Source organism: Cyanistes caeruleus, chromosome 6 (assembly GCF_971803275.1).
Source record: "Cyanistes caeruleus chromosome 6, bCyaCae1.hap1.1, whole genome shotgun sequence".
Taxonomy (NCBI): domain Eukaryota; kingdom Metazoa; phylum Chordata; class Aves; order Passeriformes; family Paridae; genus Cyanistes; species Cyanistes caeruleus.
Window position 1 is genome coordinate 49,294,037 of NC_141706.1, and position 13,219 is coordinate 49,307,255.

The 13,219-nt window shown below is 38.4% G+C and overlaps 1 long non-coding RNA gene across 1 annotated transcript; it reads right to left on the reverse strand.

Annotated features, from left to right (window-relative positions):
• Positions 1-10,604: 10,604 nt before the first annotated feature.
• LOC147652671 (uncharacterized) lies at positions 10,605-11,481 on the reverse strand. Its single transcript, XR_015288359.1, has 2 exons — positions 11,153-11,481; positions 10,605-11,056 (listed from the first exon to the last, which is right to left on the reverse strand). It is a non-coding gene; the product is annotated as an uncharacterized LOC147652671 (long non-coding RNA).
• Between the last annotated feature and the right edge of the window lie 1,738 nt (positions 11,482-13,219).

A 13,219-nucleotide genomic window follows, 5' to 3' on the forward strand; every position in this document is an offset into this window, starting at 1 on the left:
GATAAAACTCTGAAAGGCCTCTAAAATCTGCTCTGGAATTTTTTCTGTGCTTAGAGAAGAAAGGCCTGGACTTCTGAACTCTGAAGGATGGAGCATGAGGCAACCATAACCAGTTGGAGAGGCTAGAAAGCTTCTTTTTTCTTTCATCAAGAAATAATAAAAAAAAAATTGTCAACATGATTTACTGAAAAACTCCTGGCAGGAAAAATTCTCACACTCCAGTAATCACAGAATTCAACAAATGCTTGCAAAATGTAGCTTTTCTGCCTTCAGCAAACATGAGGGCTGGTGATATGTGAGTATCTGATGGGATAATTTGCAGAGGCATAATCTTGCCATGTGGTTATGGTTGCACGCACACTACATTTGTTTTGCTTGCACTAAATGCTGTAGGCTGGGTGGCTCCAGAGGTAAAGCATGTCTGGTCTCCCAAGAAACTGAAAGCTGAGTAGCCCATTGGTGTTTCACTGGTTATGTGTAATCAGCCCCAGCAGATTCTTAAGGCACATTAATAATCAGAAAACTGCTGAGCCTCTAGTTATGTTGACAGAGATGCAATTTGTTCCAGCCAAATTCCAGCTAGCACAAGCTTTCTGGTGTTGAATGCTTGTCCTTTGCTGCAGACAAAAGTCACATCTTCTTCAGCTCTTAAGTCACAGTAGTAGCTATGTGTGGGATCTCCTTTTAAACACTATTTCAAAGAGAAGTGAGACAGAAAGCAAATAAACCGTAGGTAGTTTTGTAGCTTGCTTTCACCAAACTACCTCCAGGGCCCAGGAGGCTCAATGCACTTTATAATAGAACCGGTCCTGAACTCCGAACTCTAAACTGCAAGAGCCTACTTGCTGTGCTAAAAGAAAATAACCTTTAAAGAAAATAAGGGAATGAGGACCACAGGCACATCTTTACAAGTGAAGAATGTCTCCTATACCCATCTCGTCACAACTTTCCTGTCAGAATTCTGCAGGTCTGAACTTACACAAGGATTAGCTCTATATTTTCTGTGGAAAAATTAATTGCCTTGTAACAGGTAATATAAAACTTGAGGTAGAACTGAGATTCAGCCTCACTGATCCCAGCCACTAATGAGTGGTGGGATCAGCTGCTGTAAGAAAAGTGGTTGGGATAAGAGCAACTTGACCAGCAAGTCACAAGGGACTGGAAGATACAAGGGAGACGAAAAACCATCATCTTAAATTAGTACAGCTGTGGTATGGTAGTATAGAGTGAGAAAAAAGTATTAGTAAGAACAAGGGGTTGATAAAAGACCAAATATTTTTGCTTTCTTTGCTTACCTGTAACATACCACAATTAGCTATTTTTCTTATAATATGAACCTTAAACATTGTGTTCTCCAACATTTTCTGTCTTTGAAGCCAATCATTGGGATGTTGCATGGCAAATAACCTAGTACAGGCAAGTGTTTCCTCTGTAGGTGACCCTGAGGCATGTTCCTTTAGCCACTGCAATGCAACCTACAGCTTCCAAGCTGGCATCTTCCTTCTAGCTCTGTCCTCAAAACTGCATTTTCTCACAAGGACATGGGTCACTGTTAGAGAAAAATAATTATCATGTCCTTGTTGGCTAATAGCTAAATTAAGCATGCTTGTGCTGTGTCTGAGAAAATGGCTTAGTTATAAGCTGTTGCTCTCAGGGGAGGAGACATACTGTTTCTTAATGTTTTTAAAGCCCTACATGAATTTATGGTGCACTGCTAATTATGGCTAATCAGTGTATCCTCTTAGTTTGGAGGCATTCACCGAATGATGCTACAGACTCATGATGATAAGCTCTATGGCAATGAATCATAAATTTAATTGGCTGGCTGGGCCACCTCTGGAATCCATTGATACTTAAAAATCCTTCAAATGTGACCGTAAAACAAATGCTGGGAGACTCTAAACCTCCCCTAGTCACCCATGGAGTCTCTGAAGCCCTCCCACATTTTGTATTCTGTTTATGTTAACTTGCAATCCATGTCTCTTATTTCTGTGCTGCTGCCATGGCAAAATCGTAACTTGGCTAGCATTCATTCTCTCAGGAAAAGTTATGACTGCATGCCCATCTGAAAATGGCAGAGCTTGAAGCCAGCCCTTTCAGCAGGGCTACCCTCTCTTCTTCAAGTGGTTTTAACAACTGAGAACATCCCAGAGTGTCCTGGGTCTGTTGCTTGCCCTTCTCCTTTGTTGTCTCATGTTTATTAGGATAACAGCCTCCTTTCTGCAACAACTTGATATTCAAAGCCTTTACCACTTGACAAGGAAGCAGAAACACCATTACTGCTTAGGATAACTTTCCTAGGCTGGCTAGGTGAGCCATTTGACCTCTTCTGTCATCTCAGCGGTCTGGAAGTAGACAAATAGTAAGAAGAGGCAATGAGGATTGGTAAACAAGGAACCTTGTGGCTGAGCACTCCAGGTCTTGTTTATTCATTTAATACCTTCACAGGAAAACCTTCTCTGACTTCAGTGGAAAAGAAACCATAATGCAGACTGAATAAGGAGTGATTAATCTCTTCAGAAATTGGCCCAGTCCTCACTTCCTCTTAGCCTATGATTGATTTTTTTTCAGAAGCCCTAGATCCCATTTCTTTATATGTACAGCTGAGTGTACAGTAAACATGACTTCTTATCTGGTGCTGGGTATGTCCTGGAGGCCAGCTATAAGCAGTGACTGCCTTCTCCCTTTTCATGCATTTTCACATATTTTTCACACTGGAGGGCTGAGTGTGGAGGCTCTAGCTGAACAAAATGAGGAATGATCTGAGCACCAGCTCTTTTGATCTGGTAGGTGACTAATCTGCTCTCACATGAGCATCCTGAAAGAAAATGAAATTTTTGATCAGTAAGCACAGAAAGTAAGGGGTTTTTTTGAGTTCAGAGAAAGAAATTCAGCCTAAGTTATCAGCCCTGGGGCTGAGGTGGAAGCAGAATTTAGGCCTATTGAAAAATAACAGTACAGTGCTAAACAATGATAAAACCAGCCTGCTATTTCATATTTGCTGTCTCCATCTACAATAAGACAAGCTTTGTTTTTAGAGACACAAATAATATTTTACTGGAGAAGAGGCACAATTTATAAGCAACTCTCCTGCCTCAGCTCTTCATTTGTAGAACAGAAGGAGTTTTTTTATGTGCTACTTGCAGCAATCTATTTTAATTGAAATTGTAATTGTTAATGACATTTGTAGAGAAGCGTAAACTTCAGCTGAAATTGTTTTTCAAAATCTGTGTATGAGCCACTAGTGTGGAAGCACTAATTTCAGAACTACTAATGTTGCAAGGAAATAAATCATTCTGAAAGAGAAGAGCAAAAGACCAAAACCAAAATCAAGCAAAACCCACCCAACCATCCAACCAAAACACAGAAAAATCTCAAGTAAGAAAGGGAACACATAATAAGCTGATTTCCACAGTTCATGGTAATGATCTTATTACTGTTTTTATATTCATTTACAACCAATATTTATACAGAGAATTTAAGTCTTTTCCTTAGAAACATCTGAAATTTTTACTGAGCTTTCTCTAGGTGCCATCTGTTTTGGAGATAAGACCTGCTCTTTTCCTTCCATATTGTAGTCACAGCCTAATACAGTCTTTCACCTAAAGCTCCAGCCACAAAGCAGAGCAGTATTTGCTGACTTTAGAAAGGGATTTTTCAATTTTTTCAGTCCTGCATTTCTTCTGACCTTACTGCTAGGCAATCACAGCACTTAAAAAGAAGATTTCTGCTTTACCACAATACCAAGATTTACTTCTGTGCCTTCTTTGTTAAGGCTTTAGGTGCTCATTTCACAGCAGCTGATGATGATCAAGTACAGAATCAACAATATCTTCCTCCTTGGTCCCTGGAGATATTCATCCCTTCATATTTTCTGGATATGGCCTTGTTTTGTTTCACTGAAATGTGACAGAAAACCTTGTTGGCTATTACTAAATTATCAAATACCTACCTTAAATGTCTTCAGATTTTATTTCTGTAGCATTCAAAAGTAGTTGGAGCCAGGCTAAAAATATATATATAGAAAAAGATGCAAAGTTATAAAAAGGGCACAGAAATGGGGGAGGGGATTGCAAGCTGCAATACTTGACTTCCAGAGTTTCTGCACTGGAAAGGTGCTGTTAAACTATATATTGGTTTTTGCCTGTGCCACATTGTGCCATATTGAAATATGCATACATTTCCTGTATGTTTTAGTCAAGGCTCTTAACCCAAATCTTCCACAGCTCCTTACTATTTTTTCCTTTTACTGAGTGTCCAGCTGATACAAAAGCATCCTGCACTGCATCCTGCACAATCCCCCAAACTTGCAGTTTCTATTTTATATGATATCAAGAATGGAGAAACCTTTTTTTATTCTTTCTACTATACTGGCACTTCCTGTGGTCATCACCTCAAAAGCCCTGATGTCTTTGCCAGATTATTAAGTGAGGAGAGATATACTTGTAGTAATCACATTGTTGCCTTCCCTTTCCATGCCACAGGAGACAGATATGATGGAGTTGTATCCAAAAGAAAACCACAATGCAGGGACAAACTGTTAACTGTTTGTATTGGCAGCCACTAAGGATGCATTCCTGTAATCTAGAAATCACATCATCAAGGCTACAGTTTAGAAATAGCAGCTGGTTATCTAAACACTTGCAGAAGACTTGTGCAATGGAGACGAGCGGATCATTGGCATTTTTGAATGAAGTGCTGCTATGCTGGGTAATAGTGGAGGGCAGCTAATCTATTGCTATTACTCTTCCTCTTGTGAATTGCAAACCAAATGCAATCAACTCCTGCATTAATTATGGGGAGGAGAAAGGAAAGAGGCAAGCTTATGCTAGAAATGGCTATCACAGTTGTGCCATGAGGAACGAATGTCTTGCTAGCTAGCAAGCAGCACTTTGTACTGCAATTAACATTTAATTTCTTCTAAATTTTATAGTTAATTTAATAGGGTGAGGAAACTTTAAAGTTACCTAGTATTTCAGGTAGACAAGGTTGTATAGGCAAGATCAAAAATAGTGCACTAAACATTTTTTCTTCTGGTTTTGGGATTACTTCTCACTCTGTTTTTACTTGTCCAAAGTGCTGAATGTAGAGTAAGTCCTTAGACATCTTCTGTCATTGTGAAGTGCCTTCTTACTATAAAACCATAAGAGAAATAGCTCTTCTGCTCCTGCTTTGCTCTTAGTCTTGGAATGTTTGACAGTGAACTGTGTCATTAATAACTTCATAATTAACACTGATGTACTTAAGGCAGTAAATTACTTCTGCTTATGAATAGTGAGCCCACAGAATATGCAGAAATATTTAGATACTGGAGTGTACATGCACAAATCCAAGGCTGGTAAACATATTCAATTTGTAAATGGTATTACTCATTCTGTGCAATTTTGAGCTCTGATTTAGGATATGCTATTATTTTTCTATAGTTAGGTTGGAAATATTAAGAGGCACCCTTCTGAGGTGATCTTTAAGGAAACAGCTACAAACCTCATTAGCAACACAAGGGTCCATTTCAAAAGAAAATAAGCCAGCCATCCACTTGGAGAGACTGACTTCATCACCTTACCCCTCTTCGGAATCCTTCCCTAACTCATGCCTTCACAGCATTATTGCAATGTTACCACATTTAGATTGTTTGAAGAGCTGCTTACAGGAAATCTCAAAGAAAATGCTCTTCCAGCTTTCACAATACAGGGAATCCTTCCTGGATCCACTGCATTTATTGCTGTTAGAGCAGTCAGAGATTTCTTAAATCTTATTTAAGATCTACTTATTTCTAAAAGTATATAGACATTCATAAACACCCTCAAAATTTGAATGGCTATATAGCATCCAAAAACATTACTGAAGACGTCATTACAATTGTTATTGTCTGTGGGTTTTGTGCTTGTTTTTAGTTTGGCAATGTTTGTGAGAACTTTGAAATGCATTGCCTTTGAATTATTCATTTTAATTAGTCACTGTTCTCCCTAAGTAGTAGATCATGTGATGTATCTGTTCTTTGGTTATATGGTTAAAATAGGAAAGAGGATTATGACAAATAACCATTACGAATACTATTGAGTTGACTGAAAATGTTAAATATTTGATTAATATTTTGATGTCTAAAAACAAAACCATTGAAATTATTGTCACTATCATCACCTATTTCCATCCATGTTTCATGATTTCCAGCTGCATTCAGTATGGTTTGATCTGTAGTGTATCGGATAACGTGAAACATAAATGTGTCATGTTGCTCTAATGTGAAATGGTGAATTAACAAAAACTCATGCTAGAATTCTTCTTGAATCAAAAGCTTCATAACACTTCCACCAATACCCAGGAGTTAATTTTTTAATGCCTTCTATGACAGCTGGTATACCTTTACCTCCCTGCAACCCAATCTTTTGTTTCACTTTTACTATCACCATGATGCTAATCTGTGAAAATATTTACAAGGCTTTTCACATTTCCTTAATACTCTGCTGTGCCAGAATTATGTTCAATTTTGAATTTTTTTGGATGATAATATGTGATCTGATTTTTTTCATGTACACAAAAGCCTCTTTATTTTGTGCTTTCAGCACTAAGGGCACTAGCTCTCAATAGAGCAAAGCTTCACATTACAGTTTATTCTCAAACCTCACATCTATGATGGAAAACATGCTCGTACATTTGCATATTCATCACATCTGCATATACATGTGTCTGGAGGAACATTCCAAGACACTCTTAGGGATACCTTTAGCTTTCTATTTTTTTGCAAGATTTATTTCTTTCTGATGTAAGCATGTGTATCAGTGCATGGGACTCAAGCAGCTTTGTTTGCAGTCTTCCTATAAAATGTGTATTAAAAGCATGAACTTTAACTCCAGGTTAAAAAGCACATAGGATTATATTGTGGTGGAGCTGAGTTAGAGAGATTTTTTCTGTGGATGTTTCAGGCTAATTCCTACTGTTGTAGATTATTATTTTTTCTAAAGTTAGAGAAAAATCAAGCAGTATAAAGGAGAGCCAGGTTCCAATTTTATCCAACTCTGGAATAATCAATTACAAATCTGTCTTCAAATCTATTTCAACAAATAAAATTAATTCTCTGCAAAGAAAGAGAGGCAGTTTCCATTCACCAAAGCTCTATATATTGGAAAATATATCAACTCAGTCCTGTGGGAGGTTCCTTGGAACTCTCCTTCCTCACTTTGAAGACTTAATCAGTTTGTCAGTGAACACATCCCTACAAGGACAACCTTGGAGGGAACCAGAAAACAATGTTCAGAACTTTCTAATTTCAGATTTTTGTTTTGTGGGGACATAAAACATGGTCACAGGTGAATTCTGCTAACGCAGAAAAGATTTTTACCTCTGGGCTGAGAGGAGTTTGGATCCTCCTGTTCCAATGCCACAGCAAATGACCAGGCTAACACCTTTAGTTTTAGAAGAGCGCTGAGATTCGGCAGTGAAATGAGCAGTGAGGAAAGGCCTTTGCAGACACCTTTCATCCTGCTTTACCTTGTACATTGTGCAACAGCAGGACCCCAGGTCAAAGCTGAAGGTTATTCCTTCCAAATGCACCTTTGGTAAGAGCAGAGTTTGGACTTCTGTGGCTTCTGAACTTTCAAAGGAATACCTGGGGAAGATGAAGAGAGCAGGATTATGTAGCTTCTTACCAGATGAATTTATTATCTTTTGGGACTCAGCTAGAGCACATAGTGTGTTCTTATTTGTAGGCAATCATGGAGTTCCTAGGAATACAGCTGGAGTAGGAGCTGGACAAAGGTCTAGGGGAGTCCTGGACTCAGATCAGCAGACTAGGTTTCAGGTGATTTATGTTTTGAAATACGTCCTGAGTAACCTCTGGAGAAAGCAGAATTTCTTCTATTTATAGTTCTCAGTCTTCACTCACTTTTTTACTTGCATTCTTCTTCAACTATTTGTCAAACCATGAGGGTATAAACTTATTGGAGGCTCCCTGTGGTTTTTTCCTGTGTCCTGCTCATAGGATCAGGCTCCTGAAGACAGGGGTTGCCTGCTATGAATTATCAGGAATTATGGGTTTTGTACTTGTGTAATGAAAAGGAGTCAAGGAGTCCATCAAGCCAGTTTTGGCCTTACCTGACCTGAACTTGAAGTCAGCTCCTAAAATCCAAATTCTCTTTTACAAATGTTTCCATGTTAACAATTTAATGAAAATTCTTGAGTCTGATACAAGGACCTTTCTCTTCTCTTTCTCCTCTTTTCCTGCACACACACAAGCATACACATACATATACACCATTTCTCCTCAGACTATTTTGGTCAAATTTTTCACTGGAAAGAGTAAAATTCCAGACAGACAAAACTGATTTCAATGGAGTGGTAGTAGAGTAAAACTGCAGTGACTCAGGAAGTTAATCAGAAAGTACAGATTTGATGGACAGAGAAAGGCACAACAAATGAATGTTGCATATTGTATTTAGAGTGATCACTTTCTAAAGAACTTGCTGTCAGAATTAAAGAAACACTACAAATTGAGAAAAATGAGAAGAGCAAGGAGAAAAGTATACTATTCATCATCAGCCCTTTATTACTGAATTTTCTAAAATATCTATATTATAATATAGATAATAATATATGTATTCAATTCAGATTTTGATTATGCTATAAACATTTTCCTTTTTTGTAGCTTTATAAGATTTTTTTAAAAAAAATAATCTAATAGTTACATTATAGAAAGACACTAGCAAAATGGACCTCTGGCTCTTATTCTGGGATCCAGGAGTCACTCAATGTGTGATGCGGCAAACTCTGTAGCCATCTGGTGCTTCAACTTGTTTACAAAGAAGAATAGAGCAGAACCACATTAAAAAGATGCATTAGGAGAGCATTTTGCATTTATTGGGGGCCTTGAGATTCTGGTATGAATGGTGAAGTAAATTCAAAATGTCATTATCCCAGTAAAAGTAAACACATTTTTAGTGGTTGGTGGGAACTGTAATTATGCTTATTTAGTATTAGGAAAAAGCAACCACCTTCCAAAATAAAATAATTGTCCTGTAGAATATTTCCAGTGTAACACTTCCTCCTTTACCCCTTCTTACCCTACAATAGTGCTATCTCTGTAACTCCTGTGTTCCAAAATGCTTCTACTGCCCTGTGACGTTAAAAACACCACTTGGTAAGGAAAAACACTTGGTACAATGGCAAAGTACCCAGTGAAGTGAAACAGAGGCTTTCTGTGCCTGCCATCTTTCTCACCTTGTGGGAATATGTACCCTAAAAACCCAAACCTCAATAGTAAAAGGATAAATTAAAAATAACCACCCTAAAGAACATCTCATCACTGAACCTAAGGTCTGACAGCCTCTATCAACAGTGTCAGAAACTTTCTTTCACAAGGTTTTTTAATTAATCAGTAGCCATTCATGTCATGAAAATATAAGTCAAACAAACTGGTCTGTGGTTGTTGGGGTGGTACTTTGCTTCAGCTAGCGTGAAAAGAATTAAAAATAGCAATAGGGATGTGGAGGAGGAAATTTTTTAACTTGGACTTTCACCAGACATCAGAATAAATTGTCATGATTTCACCAGTATCTTAACACTCGCTTTCACATATCTGTGGCAGAGTCACAGGGGGCTGCTTTTCTAACTTCAGCTTATAAACTTGTGCTCCAAGTCAACTACCAGCACTGTGGTTTACAAGAAATGTTTAAGAAAAACAAATGCAAATGTTATGCCTTGTGTCCTTAATAATCTCCTATTAATGTGCAGATGGAGCTCATTGAGCAGGAGCTGTTATGGGTGACTTGGGAACAGCAGTCTGGCCTTGCTCTGGCTTGAGACTGCAGGACCCAGATGTGGTGCCTAAAGGACTGCGAGTTCCACAATCACAGGCAGGGTGTGAGTTAAAAGAGTTGCAGAAATTGCTCTTTTGCAACACACAAGAGGACGTGAGGAAGTGTGAAGGTGTAAATTAAAGAAGTCTTCTATATTAACCTGCACCTCTGCCAAGTAAAATGAGGCAGCTTCAGACTCCTTCACACTCACTTAGTCTCAATTGCACCCACTTACCACTGCTCAACTCGAGCTTTCCTGACCAATGTAATAAATACGTGATGTACCCCCTGACAGAGCAAACTGCTTTCCTCAGAGGAGCAGTCAGCATCCACCAATTCCAGAGGCTGAACTTACTCATATGTAGTTTAAGAACGTGTGGTTTTTTTGCCTTAAGACAAAAGGTGTGTTGTAAAAATACCCTGCCCGACACTTCGGAAAGCTCCTGTGCAGGCGTGCTGCGCTGGCTGAGTTAATGTTGGCCTCCAGTGAGGAGAGCCATCGTGACACGTTGTGTGTGTGAGGGAGATAGAGCCTGATGCTGGATTGACATCAAGTCCCATTCATTTTATGCTGCCAGTGACCAGAGGAGATACGTATACTGTCGTTTGCAGAGATATTTATTTTTTGTAGGACAGCATCAGAAATCAGAGCAAATCTAATCGGGTAACTGTATGAGGCAGTGAGGGGCTTTCTCCTTTCATACCAGAAACAAACCCAGTGCATTGTGCTCATCTTCCAGCTTGATTACAACTAGCTTGACCCCACAATTTTATTACAAAGAACATGAATCTGGCTCAAATAATCTATTTCTGTTTTAAAATCAGCAACACAGAAGAGAAGGGGAGTGTGGTTTCACATGAGAGGAGAATGGAGTTTATGTTAGATTTTTATTTACGTTCTGTAGATTTATTTATTTTTTTTTATGAGTAGCTTTGTACTCAGATGAACACATGAAGGACAATACATTGCCTTTTCTTTGTCAGGAAAGAGGAACTGGTTTGTAAAACAGGCCCAGGGAAGAAGTGACAGCACTTGTAGCCAATCTTGTCTTGAGGCTAACAACACTAAGCCCGGTTCACAAGTCTATCTCAGCTCCTTAGGGCGTGGGTAATGCAACTTTAATCAGCTTGTATGTGATTTGGTCCCAGAGGTCTTTCTTAGTGCTTACATCTTATGCTTCTGAGGCACTTTGAAACTTCATGTGGTGCCAATCCCTGTTTCCAGGAAGAGACCCAGAGGGTTCCTGGGAGATGTTTGTAATATGCTGTAATAAACAAAACCATAAGGTGCATGAACTACTTCAAGAAAGATGAATTAGTGAGTAGGATCTTCTGAGAAAAGTTCACATCTACTTCATTACCTTGCCTTTTATGTGGATGTAGATGACACTTCAAACTGTTCCACTTTTTCTTTCCCTCTCCCCTGACTGCTTTGAAAGAGTGCACTTGTGCAAAAAGGCTCCGATGGCATTTTCTCAGATGGGTTAGTGAGAAGGTATGAAGAATGACTTTCAAGAATGACTTTCCATCCCTTAGCTCATGTAATTGCATAGTTCAAATGAATTATTTTGAGTTGCTGCTGACACAGAAAAAGCAAAATCCAGTTCAGAAAGAAGACAGTGGGTGGCACTTGAGTCCAACAGGAATTTCTCTGAGGAAATTGCACTTGGCAGACTGTTTCCTGTACTCTACAGGCCTGTGTGAATAAGGTGGTTTTTGTAATCTGTTTTTGGGAGATTGAAATTAAGAAACTAATGCTAGACACCTGCACTTTCTACATCTCAGGAAAAACACAGGTGAAAACAGTGGAGCAGAGCAGATGTTAAATAGGTTAAATTACTCCCTCTGAAACACAATTATGTATGCATATGTTGCTTTTTCCTACACTGGCTTATGGGAACCCTTGGCTTCCCAGACACAAGTTGAGGGCAGTAAGGTCTAGTGAAAGATAGGTAAATGGGTTAGGACTTGCACCTCCACCTGATCTCACCTCTGTTCTTTCACCTTTGCTTGGCTGAGGAAGAGGAACTAAGTCATGGTTTGAATAGCTTATAGGAAATTAGTAAAACCCTGTACAGGCATTAAACACTAACATTTTCCATGGAGATGAAAAAAAAAATTGCTGACCTTTGCCCAAACTCTTCTCCTCTCTTTGTCTTGTGGATTTGTCATAAAAATGTTATTTTAAACACCAAGCCTGAAAGGTGAAATGGTGCAGAAATTACACACCATTGCTGAAGAACACAGAGTCTATAATGATCCATCCCAGCAGTAATAAGCTGTTTCTGCTCTCATTTACCTGAGCATTCTTAACACTATTAAAATATGTTGACTCTAAGAGTTATAAAAATAAATAAAAAATGGGGAAACGCAATTAAAATATAAGAAAACAGAAAAGACTAAAGCAAAAAGGAAAAGAGTTTAGGTGATTAATATGTTTAAATTAATTATTTGAAATGGAAAAAATTATAGATTCAAAAAAAGTTCTTCTATATAAGGTAATTTTTGTTACTTTTTTTCTTAAGGAAAAGTTTTAAAATTTCCTTTTTAGGTAAATTTTTTATGCACCATACTTCTTTAGATTTATAACAAAGTTCCCAATGGCTATTTCAGGAGAGGAAAAAGTGAGGATGTGGCTGGGTTGCTGAAGAGGTGAGATATAAAGAAAAGATAAGGCCTTCAGGGTGGTCAATAATTGAACACAAATATAACATACTGTAATTAAAAACCTGTACAGACTAAATTCAATTCTGCCATAGCCAGTTGGAGATACTGGCCTAAGCAGAAGTTAATCAAGATCAGACTCACTCTTTTTATTTGCTGGTTAGTGCTGTTGATTTAGCTGAAGAGCTCATTCAGCAGTAGGGACCATGTGTGTTGTGCAAATGCCACTTGGGGGCTTTAAGTGAAAAGGAGAAGAAGCAGGACTTGAGGGCCACTTCATTTTTCATATTTCCAGCCTGTTCAGAGACCTACGAAGCTCTCTGAGAAGTGCTCTTGAGAAGCACATGTGCTGCCCAGGCTGATCTGAGCGCTTCAGCTCAGGGAAACACTGACATCCATCTTACATTCACTAAGATAATTTTGTGCTTTTTGGGGTTTTTTGGTGTGTTTGTTTGCTTTATCAGTTTTTTGTTTCTTTTGTTTGAGAAGTAAGCTTTATCTGATGCCATTTAGTGCTTAGAAACATTGATTTTTAAATTTTTTTTTAGTCTACTTTACTATGCATTTCCACTTTCTTCTACATGTTTGCATTTTGCCTGGAACAGATGTATCTAAATCCAGGCATGGCAGGAAATGATTGAATGTTCAAACCACTGAAAACATCATCATTGTTTTCAGGTGATTTCCAATTCAGCAGAAAGATACACTAAGGCTGCGGAACTGATAATGTGTTTATAGATGCCTCATCTATAACAATACTGTTA